Source organism: Crinia signifera, chromosome 4, assembly GCF_055691185.1.
Source record: "Crinia signifera chromosome 4, ASM5569118v1, whole genome shotgun sequence".
Taxonomy (NCBI): domain Eukaryota; kingdom Metazoa; phylum Chordata; class Amphibia; order Anura; family Myobatrachidae; genus Crinia; species Crinia signifera.
The window spans coordinates 138,092,660-138,105,041 of NC_139220.1; positions in this window are offsets into that span (position 1 = coordinate 138,092,660).

A 12,382-nucleotide genomic window follows, 5' to 3' on the forward strand; every position below is an offset into this window, starting at 1 on the left:
TTTATGGAACTGGTAGCGAAGCACTTTTCCAGCCCTGACTGGAGAAAAGCCCGTATTGAGGAAATACTTTGGTAATGCAATCCTGTTCTCCACACCAGAACCTAAACTTCTTCCATATTTTATAATAAGTATTGTATGTAGATCGTTTCCTGGCCTTCAGCATCGTGGCTATAACTGCTTCAGAGAACCCTTTACGCCTCATGTATTCGGATTCAGCAACCACGCCGTCAAGTTCCATGATGGTGGTTGAGGTTGGTTCACTTGACCTTGTGATAGAAGATCCGGAATTTCTGGGAGTCTCACTGGCCCGTCCACTGCCATCTGCGATAGTTTTATGAACCAGGCCCTTCTCGGCCAATAAGGGAGCACTATTATTACCACCAATCTTTCTTTCTGTATTTTCCTCAATAATCTCGGAATCATCGGTATAGGCGGAAAGACATATGCTCGTTCCATATCCCACCTGGCTGTCATTGCATCTACTTGTGCTGCCAGTGGGTCTTTGAATCTGGAAAAGAACCTTGGTACTTATCTGTTCTCTGACGTGGCAACCCCCATCTCTCTACAAGGGATTGAAAAACCTTCCAGACTTAATCAGATCCGACCTTCGGATTCCACAGGTTTTAATGCTGCCCCCGCTGTCAGTTGTTGTTTCCTAAGCCCAACTCCATACGTCGCTCCATAGGGTCTTTAAACACATTGGCCTCTTCCAGAGGTAACGTGGTTTTCCTGGAGATGCGTGCTATGGCTGCATCTACTTTAGGGCGCTCTTCCCATGTGGTTACTTGAGCCTGGTCAAATAGATACATCCGACTTATTCTTACTGGCACTGTAACCCTTTTGTCCGGATGTTTCCACTCTTCGTCTATGATACCTTTTAGGGATTCAGACAACGGGATCTCAATCTTGCAGATTGAGATCCTCCTGTTGATCTTCAATCTTTAGAGACCTGTGAATCAACTCAAGCAGGTTCTCCACCATTACGGATTATATTCCGCTTCGGATTTATCCTGAACTGGCTCGTCATCTAGGTCCATATCTTGAAACACTATAGATGGCCCTTCCGCGGGCCCTGCTTCTGATTCCTCAGATTCTGATAGCACCGCATGCCTCCTTTTTGTATTTAATTTCGCTAAATCATCCATCGTTACGAATGTCTCCGCTACAGCGTTTTTGGTACTTATATGTTAGTTGGGCGCCCAGTATAGTTAGTACGCTCATACCCCCCCCCCCCCTATCCATGTCGTCATGGAGTTGATTTTATATAGTGTGGTGAGCGCAGCGAGACACCGAGCCCGAAGTGTGGCGAGCCCCGCAAGGGGACGCGGAAAACTGAGCAAATAGCTTACTGGGCGCCCAACTAACATATAAGTACCGCAATTTTTAACATAGCCACAAGCCCTGTCATTTGGGTTATGGGTAACTGTTGAGGCATTTTACATTCATCACAGGTGCTGCCAACATTTTTTTCTTGGAGCACTTTATCACACATGGCATATTTGGCTGATTTCACCTTCCTGTGCTTAGCTTTAGTACTGTCTTTACTTGCTTCTGACCTGCACAGGAAAGCACATCACATAAAAAAATATATATAATAATAATTGTTTCAGTGAGCCTCATAAACTTCCTTTTCTTTTTTTTTTTAATTTCCACGGCTTACCCCGACTTTTTGGTACCTAGCTGCTTCGCCTCCTCCATGGTATCGGCAGGCGCTTTGGCATTGCTCACAGCTTGGAACTTATTCTCATATGCGGAATACTGCTGCAGTCTCACTCTCTCCTTTAAAGGAGGAAATCACTTTAGCCCATATGTATAGTGAAAAAAAGATTTAAGCCATAACTATTGCCCCTCAATAAAAGGTCCTACCATACAATGGTTAAGGCGTCCGGCTCTTGCTTGTCTGCGCCGGTAATCTCAAAATGCTGGTCCGTAGCGTTCTGTACTGTGCTGCCTTTACTAGCTGGTGCATCCCCACACTTCCACCCTTACTCTCCGGCAGAAGTGATCACTGGCGCGCGACTCCGGATGCCACGCCCACTGTTGACATCCGCCCCCTCTCCCTGCGGATGAACAGGGACCGGCCAGCCGCGTGCCGCACCACGCCGGCATCCAGCACCCGGGTCTCAGCACGTGGAAGGCCGGCACCCACCTTCCCATCATCACCGGACACCAACGTGGCAGTGCGGGGAATTTCTAAGGTACAATATTTGCATCTTCACGGGGTAACCTCCTACTGCCCTTAGGAAAGGAAAAAAAAAGACACTGACAAAGGGAGGAGGTGGCCTTATATGCATGGAGATGTCTTTTTTTTCCTTTCCAAAGTACTGCCCATTGGGGAGAAACCCAGTGATTGGCTGCCATGGGGAGGTAGAGGAAAATTTAAATAATTGTTTATATTTTGACTTGGTAATCTGCCAATCATTATTGTGTTTGTTCAAAGCTTCCTATGTTATTTCCTTACAGTTGTATAACATTGTCATCCTTAAATATGAAATACAATATTTTACAAGGTATGTAAAGTATATGTAGCATTTCCTGTATTGGGTTTTATTTGTCACAATACACTGGAGCATGCCTTTAATTTAAACAGCTCACATTCTTTACTTATATCTCTGCCTCAGTTGTTACATGGTCAAACGATACCTTTGGAATTTCATTCTATTTTTACCATGTATAAAGTGAAATGAACAAATGCTCTCTCTCTCTCTCTCTCTCTCTCTCTATTTTGCGCTGATCTGAAGGAATCCATCATGCATCCGACCACTCAAAACAACTTTCCAGGAATGAAGAAACTGAGGCAAATCCATTTACTACACATAAGCAACTGGGAAAAATGCCACACCATCTATAATTGGTAAACCCATTGTGATTAGTTACAACGCTGCTAGTGTTGTATTTGGGCACCCTTTAGAATTAACATATGGTCCGCCAAAGTGTGGGAGCACAAATTACCCTCTCTGGTAATGTCTCCTTGAGTAAGGATGGGCTATCTCTGCCTGCCCAGCTCTTCTGAGGACATGCAAGATCTTGCTACTCACACAAGATTTACTGCGCAGGCCGGAGTCTGCATTAGAGACACCACTGTCCCTGCAGGGTGTGGATGCCCTAATTTGATAGGCGAGCGCTGCTGACCGTTCATACATTTGCCCTGCATAGCGTCCTTGTTATTTACAGCTTACCGACCCCTTCATACATAGGGTAGAAGCGGTATCAGAACCTCACTTCTCCCCCATAATGCTGCTTAATACTTCTGACCAATCTTGTGTAAAAATCGCCAATGATCTGCCAATTCCATTGCTGAAGCATTCTGAAATCCCATTGGCATTAATACAAACACAAAAACTGCATGGCGGGTGCTTAATGAAAGGTTTCCATAGCTGAGCAGCTGCATGCAAGCTTTACATCATGAAGTCCACTGTCAAGTGTTGTATGGAGTGATGAATCACACTTCTGTCTTTGTTAGTGAGATGGACAAGTCTGGGTTGGCAGATGCCAGAAAAATGTGAAGTTTGTTGGGAGGAGGGATAATGGTATGAGGTGTTGATTTTTTTTTTTTTAAGAGTGTGATCCGGGCCCCTTGTCTCCAGTGAAGGGCAATCTTAATGCTTCAGCATATCAATAACCGTTTTAACAATAAGCTTCTGACTTAGTGGCAATAGTTTTGGGGTAGGCCCTTTAATATTTCAGCATGACCATGCCCCAAAGCAAGGATTATAAAAGACATGGTTTGAGGAATTTGGTGTGGAATTATTTTTATTAAAAGCATGTCAGTAACTATGGTAAGGTTATAAATACTTTTGAATTAGGCCATGTATTATACATATCCTCCCACTAATGCATGTTTAGTGTGCAGAGGCATATCAATACTGTGTTACTAGATTTGGTAAAGAGGTATGATACAGTCTATATTTTTCAAAATATCAAGGAAGTATTAGTTTGATATGACTTTTGTGAGCAACTGATTTAGAGCTCCTATGCATTAAAAAAAATGCCTGTTTTCACCTTAACACCCATTTGATTGACATACATAATTTCCCACCGCCCCTAAAATCTGTAATGCTGCCTCAGCCACCACCCTTACTTTGCCAAAGGCTGGTGGGTGCTGATCAGAAGTAACATGGAGATTAATGCATTACAAAAGTACATGCATCATGTCTTATACCCCTTTTCCATCTGCAAGCCGAGTCACAGCTGGGGTGCGAGCCGGCTCGTGAACACTCACACAGGAGTCCCCACCGGACATAATGCCGGGCAGGTGACCTAATCGGGAGGTAGGGTCCGGGAGGCGCTGGGAGAGGAGGGGGTCTCCCAGCGGCAGCTTTCGCATTGTAGTGAAAGGGATCCAGGTGTTAGCAGTTTACACTACAGTGTGACCCATGTTCAACCCTGGTCGCTAACTGGGTAGAAATGCTGGGTCTCACTATCTTTTTTTTTTTTTTTTTTTTTAACAGGGAGCATTTCCACCTGCCTAAAATCCTGGGTTTTGTGCTCCCCTGGGATATTTAGGCTAGTGAAAAGGGGTATAACTGAGGAGCTCTTCAATTAAAATACTGCATAACCATTATGCCAAACTATAAAGCAAATATAAGGGGATTTTGGTCCTACCTGTAAAATCCTTTTTTCTGAATCCATGGTGGACACTGGGACAGTGGGGTGTGGGTGGAGCTTCAGCTACAGGCACCAAGTAGAATAGAGTTCTTCAAGTGCAGCCCAGGCTCCTCCTCCTCCACGCCCCTACAGGCTTCAGTTTGTTCAACAGCTTACCCGCAAGGTACAGGAAAAGGAAGAGAAACAGGAAAGAAACCAGCAACTCGAAGGAAGAATAAGTTTCAGGAAGGTGTAAGCCGACCCCCATTACTGTAGATCAGTGTGCGAGGGCGGGCGCCCAGTGTCCACCATGGATTCAGAAAAAAGGATTTTACAGGTAGGACCAAAATCCCCTTTTTTCATTCATGCCAATGGTGGTCACTGGGACAGTGGGACGTCCCAAAGCTGTCCCTTTTACGGGAGGGAACGCACCTGAGCTGCACTGATGACGCGTTGTCCAAAAGCAGAATCTGCCCTGGCGAACGTGTCAAAATGGTAAAATTTTAGAAAGGTGTGTGGAGAGGACCAAGTGGCCGCGCGACACAACTGTTCTGCAGAGGCTCCCTGATGAGCCGCCCAAGAGGCCGCTACCGAACGCGTGGAGTGGGCTCTGATAGAGGATGGAAGTGGCTTATTGGAAGATACATAAGCATGTTTTATAGTTAGCCGCAACCATCGAGCCAATGTCTGCTTCGTTGCAGGCCAGCCTCTCTTGTTTGCATCATAGAGCACGAACAGGGCCTCTGTCTTGCGTAAGGACTGAGTCCTGTTAACGTAAACTTTTAAAGCTCTCGTAACATCCAAAGAGCGTAACTCTGGGGAGTCCTCCAACTGGGGAAAGGCAGGAACAACAATATCCTGGTTTATGTGAAAACTGGAAATAACTTTGGGTAGGAACTCCTTTTTTGTTCTTAAGACTGCCCTGTCCGGGTGGAACACCAGATACGGGGATGCACTCGACAAGGCTGACAGGTCCGAGACTCTTCTGGCTGAAGAAATAGCCAGTAGAAACACTGTTTTCCATGTTAGCCACCTGAGCTCTGAGGATTCAAGAGGCTCAAACGGTGGTTTTTGCAGTGCTGAGAGCACCACTGTGAGGTCCCAAGGTTGGATTGGGGGTACAAAGGGAGGCTGTATGTGAAGGACGCCCTGCAAAAAGGTCTGTATAGCCATCTTCTTTGCTAACTTCCGCTGAAACAAAATAGAGAGTGCGGAAACTTGGACCTTTAAGGAGGACAACCTTAGGCCCAAATCCAGGCCCGCCTGCAAGAAGGCCAGGATCCTGGAAAGTCGAAACTCCCTAGGCGGGAGGTTCTTCTTCGCACACCAGGTGAAAAAGGCATTCCAGATTCGATAGTAGATCCGGGAAGAAGCAGGTTTCCTTGCTGCTATCATGGTTTTTATGACCGGTAATGAAAATCCCTTCTCTCTTAAAACTTCCGTTTCAAGAGCCACGCCGTCAAAGCTAGTCTGCCTAGATTCGGATGAAGGCATGGTCCTTGTACTAGCAAGTCCGGACGAGCTGGCAGTCTCCAAGGTGGCTGCAGAGACATCTCCCGAAGGTCTGAGTACCAGGCCCTGCGGGGCCAGTCTGGGGCCAGGAGGATTGCTGTGGTCCCTTCTTGTTTGAGGCGTCTGAGGACTCTTGGTAGCAGTGCCACTGGAGGAAAAATGTAGACCAGGGAGAATGGCCATGGAGCCGACAGGGCATCCACCAGATGTGCCTGTGGGTCCCTGGAGCGAGCCCCGTAACGGGGTAACTTTTTGTTGACGCTTGAGGCCATTAGGTCTATTTGCGGGAGTCCCCATCTGTTGACTAGTTCCTGGAACACATCCTCGTGGAGCCCCCATTCGCCTGACTGTACCTCCTGGCGGCTCAGAAAATCGGCCTCCCAGTTCTGAACCCCTGGTATGTGTACCGCTGACAAAGCTAACAGGTGATGTTCTGCCCACTGCAGAATTGATGTTACCTCCCTCATGGCTGCTAGGCTCCTGGTCCCCCCCCTGGTGGTTGACGTATGCCACCGCAGTGGCATTGTCTGATTGAATCTTCACCGGTTTGGAGTGAATCAGAGGGCCTGCTGACTTGAGGGCTAGCAGGATGGCTCTTAGCTCCAGTATGTTTATTGGGAGCAGCGCCTCCTCCCTCGACCAACGGCCTTGGAAGGAATGTTCTGCCAGAACAGCTCCCCACCCTCGGAGGCTGGCGTCCGTTGTTAACATCACCCATTGAGGGATGACAAACTGGCGCCCTTTTTGAAGGTTTAGAGGACTGAGCCACCATGTGAGCGACAGACGTGCCTGCCTGGACAGAACAAAGGTCTGCGATTTCAGGCTTGGTTGGGAACGGTTCCAGTGACGCAGCATTTCCCTCTGCAGGGGCCTGGAGTGGAACTGCGCAAATTCCGCCATGTCGTAACAAGAGACCATCTTGCCTAGGACCTTCATGCACAGGTGCACAGAGACCCTTTGTTGCTTCAGGAACAGTTTCAGGAGGTCTCTGAGGAGTATCCACTTGTCCTCCGGCAGGTAAACCCTGAGAGTTTTTGTGTCTATCAGGGCTCCTAGATGCACCATCCGCTGTGATGGGGTTGTTGAGGATTTTTTCCAATTTATGAGCCAGCCGTGGGTCTGCAGGAGGGAAACAGTTAGCTCCAGATGCCTCTGGAGTGTCTGTGCGGATTGAGCCAGTATCAAGAGGTCGTCTAGATATGGTAGTAGACGAACGCCCTGGGCCCTTAGGGCCGCCGCCATGGTGGCCATGATCTTTGTAAAGATTCGTGGCGCGGTCGACAGCCCGAAGGGGAGGGCTATGAACTGGTAGTGGTTGCTTTTGACTGCAAACCTGAGGTAGCACTGGCTGTCCGATCGAATTGGCACATGGAGGTAGGCATCCTGGATGTCCAGGGATGCCATGAAGTCCCCCAGTTCCAGAGATTGCAGGATAGACCTGAGGGACTCCATCCTGAACTTGGGGATACAGAGATGTTTGTTCAGGCCCTTCAGGTTGAGGATGGGCCGGTATGACCCGTCCGGCTTTGTCACCAGGAACAGGCTTGAGTAGAAACCTGCTCCTCGCTGAGAAAGTGGGACAGGTACTATGACCCCTGCTGCCAGCAGGGTGTGAATGGAGCTGGTCAGAGCAGCCGCTCTGTCCTTCTCCCGGGGCATGCTTGTTGTGAAAAACCGAGATGGCGGACGCCCCTGAAAGGAGAGGGAGTAACCCTGGGCCACTATGGTGTTTACCCACCTGTCGGTGGTAGTGGCCTGCCAAACCCCGGCAAATGACAACAGGCGACCGCCCACCTGATGAGGTTGGTGGGCCGCCTGATCCTCATGCTGAGGGCTTGTCGGCCTGTTTGGGGGCCTGACGGCGACCCGCCCAGGACTGTTTGGTCTTGGGAGTGGATGGACGCCTTGTGGGGGCCTGCGCCCTTGATGAAGGCTGACCCCTGGGCCTCCCCTGTGGACGGAAGGTCCGAAAGGACTGAGATCTAGGCCTAGCCGGTGCCGAAGGCAGAAAAGCTGTTTTGGACGTTGCAATGGTGGCTACAATCTTGTCCAGCTCGGAGCCGAACAGAACCTCCCCTGAGAATGGAAGGGCCTCCAATGCCTTTTTGGAATCAGAATCTGCGTTCCAAGTACGCAGCCACAGTGCACGCCGGGCAGCAATCGAAGAAGCTGAAATTTTTGAGGAGAGGGCAGCTGCATCTATCGCTGCCTCTTCCAGGTATGTGGCCCCTTCCCTAATGAGGTCCACCGTTGATAACAATTCAGAGCGACGTGTGCCTGAGGAAATCTGCTCCTGTAGGGAGTCAGCCCAAGTTGCAATTGCCTTTGCTACCCAGGCTGAGGCCATAGCTGGTCTTGCTGACACGCCAGCATTGGAGAACACTGATTTTAGGCAGTGTTCAATCTTCCTGTCAGTAGGGTCCTTAAGAGAGGCCACTGTAGGAATGGGAAGGGTAGTAGCCTTAACTAGGCGGGCTACGTGAGCATCGACCTGTGGAGGCTCCTCCCATTTCTTACGGTCCGCTGGAGCGAATGGGAAGAAGGAAATCAGGCGTTTGGACACTAAAAACTTTTTGTTAGGGTGTTGCCACGCTTCAGATAAGACCTCATTTAAGTCTGAATTTGAGGGAAAAAGAGCCAACTCCTTCTTTTTCTTTTTAAAAAGAAGTGTGTCAGGTGCTGTGGCCTGGGTGTCCTGTATATTGAGAGACATCCTAACAGCTTTAACTAAGGAGTCTACTCTGGACTGGGTCATTCTTTCCTCCTTATCAGGTTCATCTATGTCAACATCATCTATGTCAACATCTTCGTCTGTGTCGACCAGCACCTGGTCACCCAAGTCATCCCCAGCATCTGATTGATTAGAAGCTAAAGGAGCTTGTGCTTTGCGTTTAGGTGGAGCCCTCAATGCAGATTGCAGAGAAGCAGACACCTGGACTAAATCCTGAACAGAGGTGGATAAACCCTGTACCCAGGCCGGCTCTGATGCAGCAACAGCAGGCTGAGCTGGCAATGGCTGCGCAGCCGACTCTCTGTTTGCAGCTAACTGAGTAGCTAACTCCTTCATGGCTGCTGAGAGAGTGGAAGCCCAACTGGGTTCTGTTGGGACTGAGGGGCCCCCCAGGGAGTCCTGTGCAGAACAGCGTTCACACAAACCAGCTTGCTCCTGTATGGAGGAATAATTCTCCTTACAGTTAGTGCATGTATAAGCATGCAGCTTAGGTGAATCCCTAGCTGGCTTTGCTTTGGGGTTTTTCTGTGACATTTTAACACAGACAGGCCCTGTGTGCACTGGTTACAATAATACAGTGGACAGTAACACCCTCTGAAACTATAAAGGTATACAGATGGATGACAGTAGAAAAGACACTATACTCTCTGACACTCAGCCAAATACTGAGGTACAGAGGGCTGCAGACAAAACCTGTTCCTGTAGCGTGTAGAGGAGCAGGGATTCCGGTGCACTTCTCCCACAGTGTAGTCCCGCGTAATGGCGTCTTCAGTACGCTGCTGGGGCGTGGGGAAGCTAAGCTCAGGCGGGAAAACAGCGTTATGTCGCTCTGAGCGTGGAGGCGGGGAGCTGTGGATCAAGGCCCCGCCTCCCCTGGAACCATCAGTGCCCTGCGCCATTAACAAAAATGGCGCTCCACAGTACGGCTCCCTGGTGGTCTAGTGGCCGCGCAGAAAAGACTGGGTGCCACTGCCAGGGTCACCCGGGCTGCACCCCGCCCGGTGACTCGACCGCTAGCGGTGCGCACCTAAAATGGTGCGCGCGTCCCCTCACATGGAGGTCCCGCTTACCTGTGGTGGAGCGCGGTGTCCTCCGTGTCATGAGGAGAGCGGCGGGTCTGGCTATGAAAGTCAGCGCGCCGCTGCCAGCCACAGGGGAGCAGCGTAACGCTGTCTCTGTGTTAAAAAAAAAAAAAAAAATTGAAGATTTCAGACAGGGCACGGAGCCCTGTCCCATGGTACCTGTGCCTTGAGGCACCAAGAAACAACTGAAGCCTGTAGGGGCGTGGAGGAGGAGCCTGGGCTGCACTTGAAGAACTCTATTCTACTTGGTGCCTGTAGCTGAAGCTCCACCCACACCCCACTGTCCCAGTGACCACCATTGGCATGAATGAAAAAAGTTGTTGTACATATAAATTCAAACTTGCCCCAGTGTGTAGCAGTGCAAATATGTATCCCCCAAATGTAACTATACAGGACCACAATAGATACTGGAGCGATCTGCTGCAATCTCCCATTTTTATCTACAAAAGCAGCCCCCTAATAAACCTAGCTGAATTTGCCAAGCTCAAGTTAGCTGATGACAAAATATTGTGTTAGGTATTGCAGTGCCAAAGCTGGTTTCCACAAGAGATATCAGGAAACCAACCACACATTCGCAGTAGTGTGCAAGGCTCCAGATGTGAAGCGATCACTTGCACTTTTTGAACATCTTCTTAGAGCCTCATGTGCTTGATTGTGTATTTTAATACACTCAGGCAATTCATTTCTCATCAGGGCTGGCTCAACCAATTCTGCCTATCAAAATATCAAGGATGTCTATGAGGATCCTTGTTGTATGTACTTAATACAGGTGGCTGCTGTGGAACCTCTAAAACCTCACCTCCATACTTTACCAATTTGCTGCCCCCTCCTCCTTGTAGACCCTCAATAAAAGAATTGGAGTAAGGTAGCTAGCACTTGATCTCGTTACATAGATGGTGACTGCATTAATACATACAATTATATGGCGATTGTGTGGCTCAGAATGCTATACAACATTATATAAACACTACTGCATAGGTTCAGTAGCCACTGTGCTGAACACATGGGAAAGGAAGCAAAATTAAGTCACTAATGACAGGAATACACCAGGTGTGGGAAAAAAGCAGCATCTGTTGTGGCAGCACACATATCAGCATGCCCAGCAAGTTTCAAAATGGAAAAATAGCAAACTGGAACTATACATCCCAGCATGCAATGCCACAAAGTGAGGGTCACATGTTGCTCTCTTCTACTCCCTAGCGAATATAACAGTTACAGAACACATTTTTAAGCCATGTGAAAATGCAAAAAAGAAATTTCGATTGCAGTCACCTATTGGATTTTCCATTCTGTTCCCAATCTTTAGAAAAGTACAAGTCTTGCAAAAGTTATACTTAACTGTAAATATTTAATTATAGCTCTTAATGACATTAGACAATATGCCAGCAGTACTGCAGAGTAGGGATAGTGGTTAATTGGAGAGGTATATGGCATTAAGTTACTTTTGAGTATGCCATTAGTTAAATTCAGAATGTGAATACAAAGTGTATTTACACCATAAAATTAACACTAGGCAGAAATGGCAATTTGGCATCCCTTGGTGGTACACTAAGGTAGTTTAGAGTTAAGGATATTACACTCTTCCTAATGACTTCACCTCACTTGCTCTTCCATTTGTAGTAGGTGTCCCAACATTTTATTCTTGGTCCTCTTCTCTCTGGTTGAGCTTATTTGCACACTCTAATTCCACTCCCCTCTATGCTGATATGAGTGAGGATAGAGGGAGAGATTTCAGTAATATCTCCAACTGTCTTTGCGATCTACTCTTGGATGAGCCAGTGCTTTTTTAGACTTAAAGTATCAAAGACTAAGCTGACCTCTTCGCACCCTCCTGAATAAAACCTGACCATCTCTCATGCTAGCCTTGTTTATGCTCACCTCTTTCCCTTCTGTGTCACACCTGTCTGTCTAACCTTCCCCTTTAGAATGTAAGCTCTCATGAGCAGGGCCCTCTCTCCTCATGTGCTCAGAATATATAAACCTCTGCCATCCTGATGATCGCTTCAGTGTCCTGTCCTCTGTTGCAACTATCCATATTTACCATGTACTTGTCATAAACGGTCTTGTACTGTAATTCGGTATGTGTTTTTGCTCATAACCATGCACTGTAAAGCGCTGCGTGATGTGAGCGCAATATAAAAACCTGTTAAGATGCCATGAGCAAAATTTCTTCAAACCAATTGAAGTGCAAAACAATTAGTGACTGAATGAACAGATGCCAAGAGTATAGTAATCAAGATATCAGAAGCTACCTTTATAAACAAATTGACACTGCAGATTTGAGTGTTCTCCATGGCTAAAACCTTTTCTAAGACTGAGAAGTAGCGTAGCTGCAGAGGCTAGAATATATGCTGCCCATTTTGCCTTTATATAGAAAGACCAAAGCACATGGGCATTTAATTGTAGTTAGCCTTAGTTTGTGCTAGCCCTTTAACATTGTCAGCTAAAGTCTTTCCAGCCCAGAGATTAA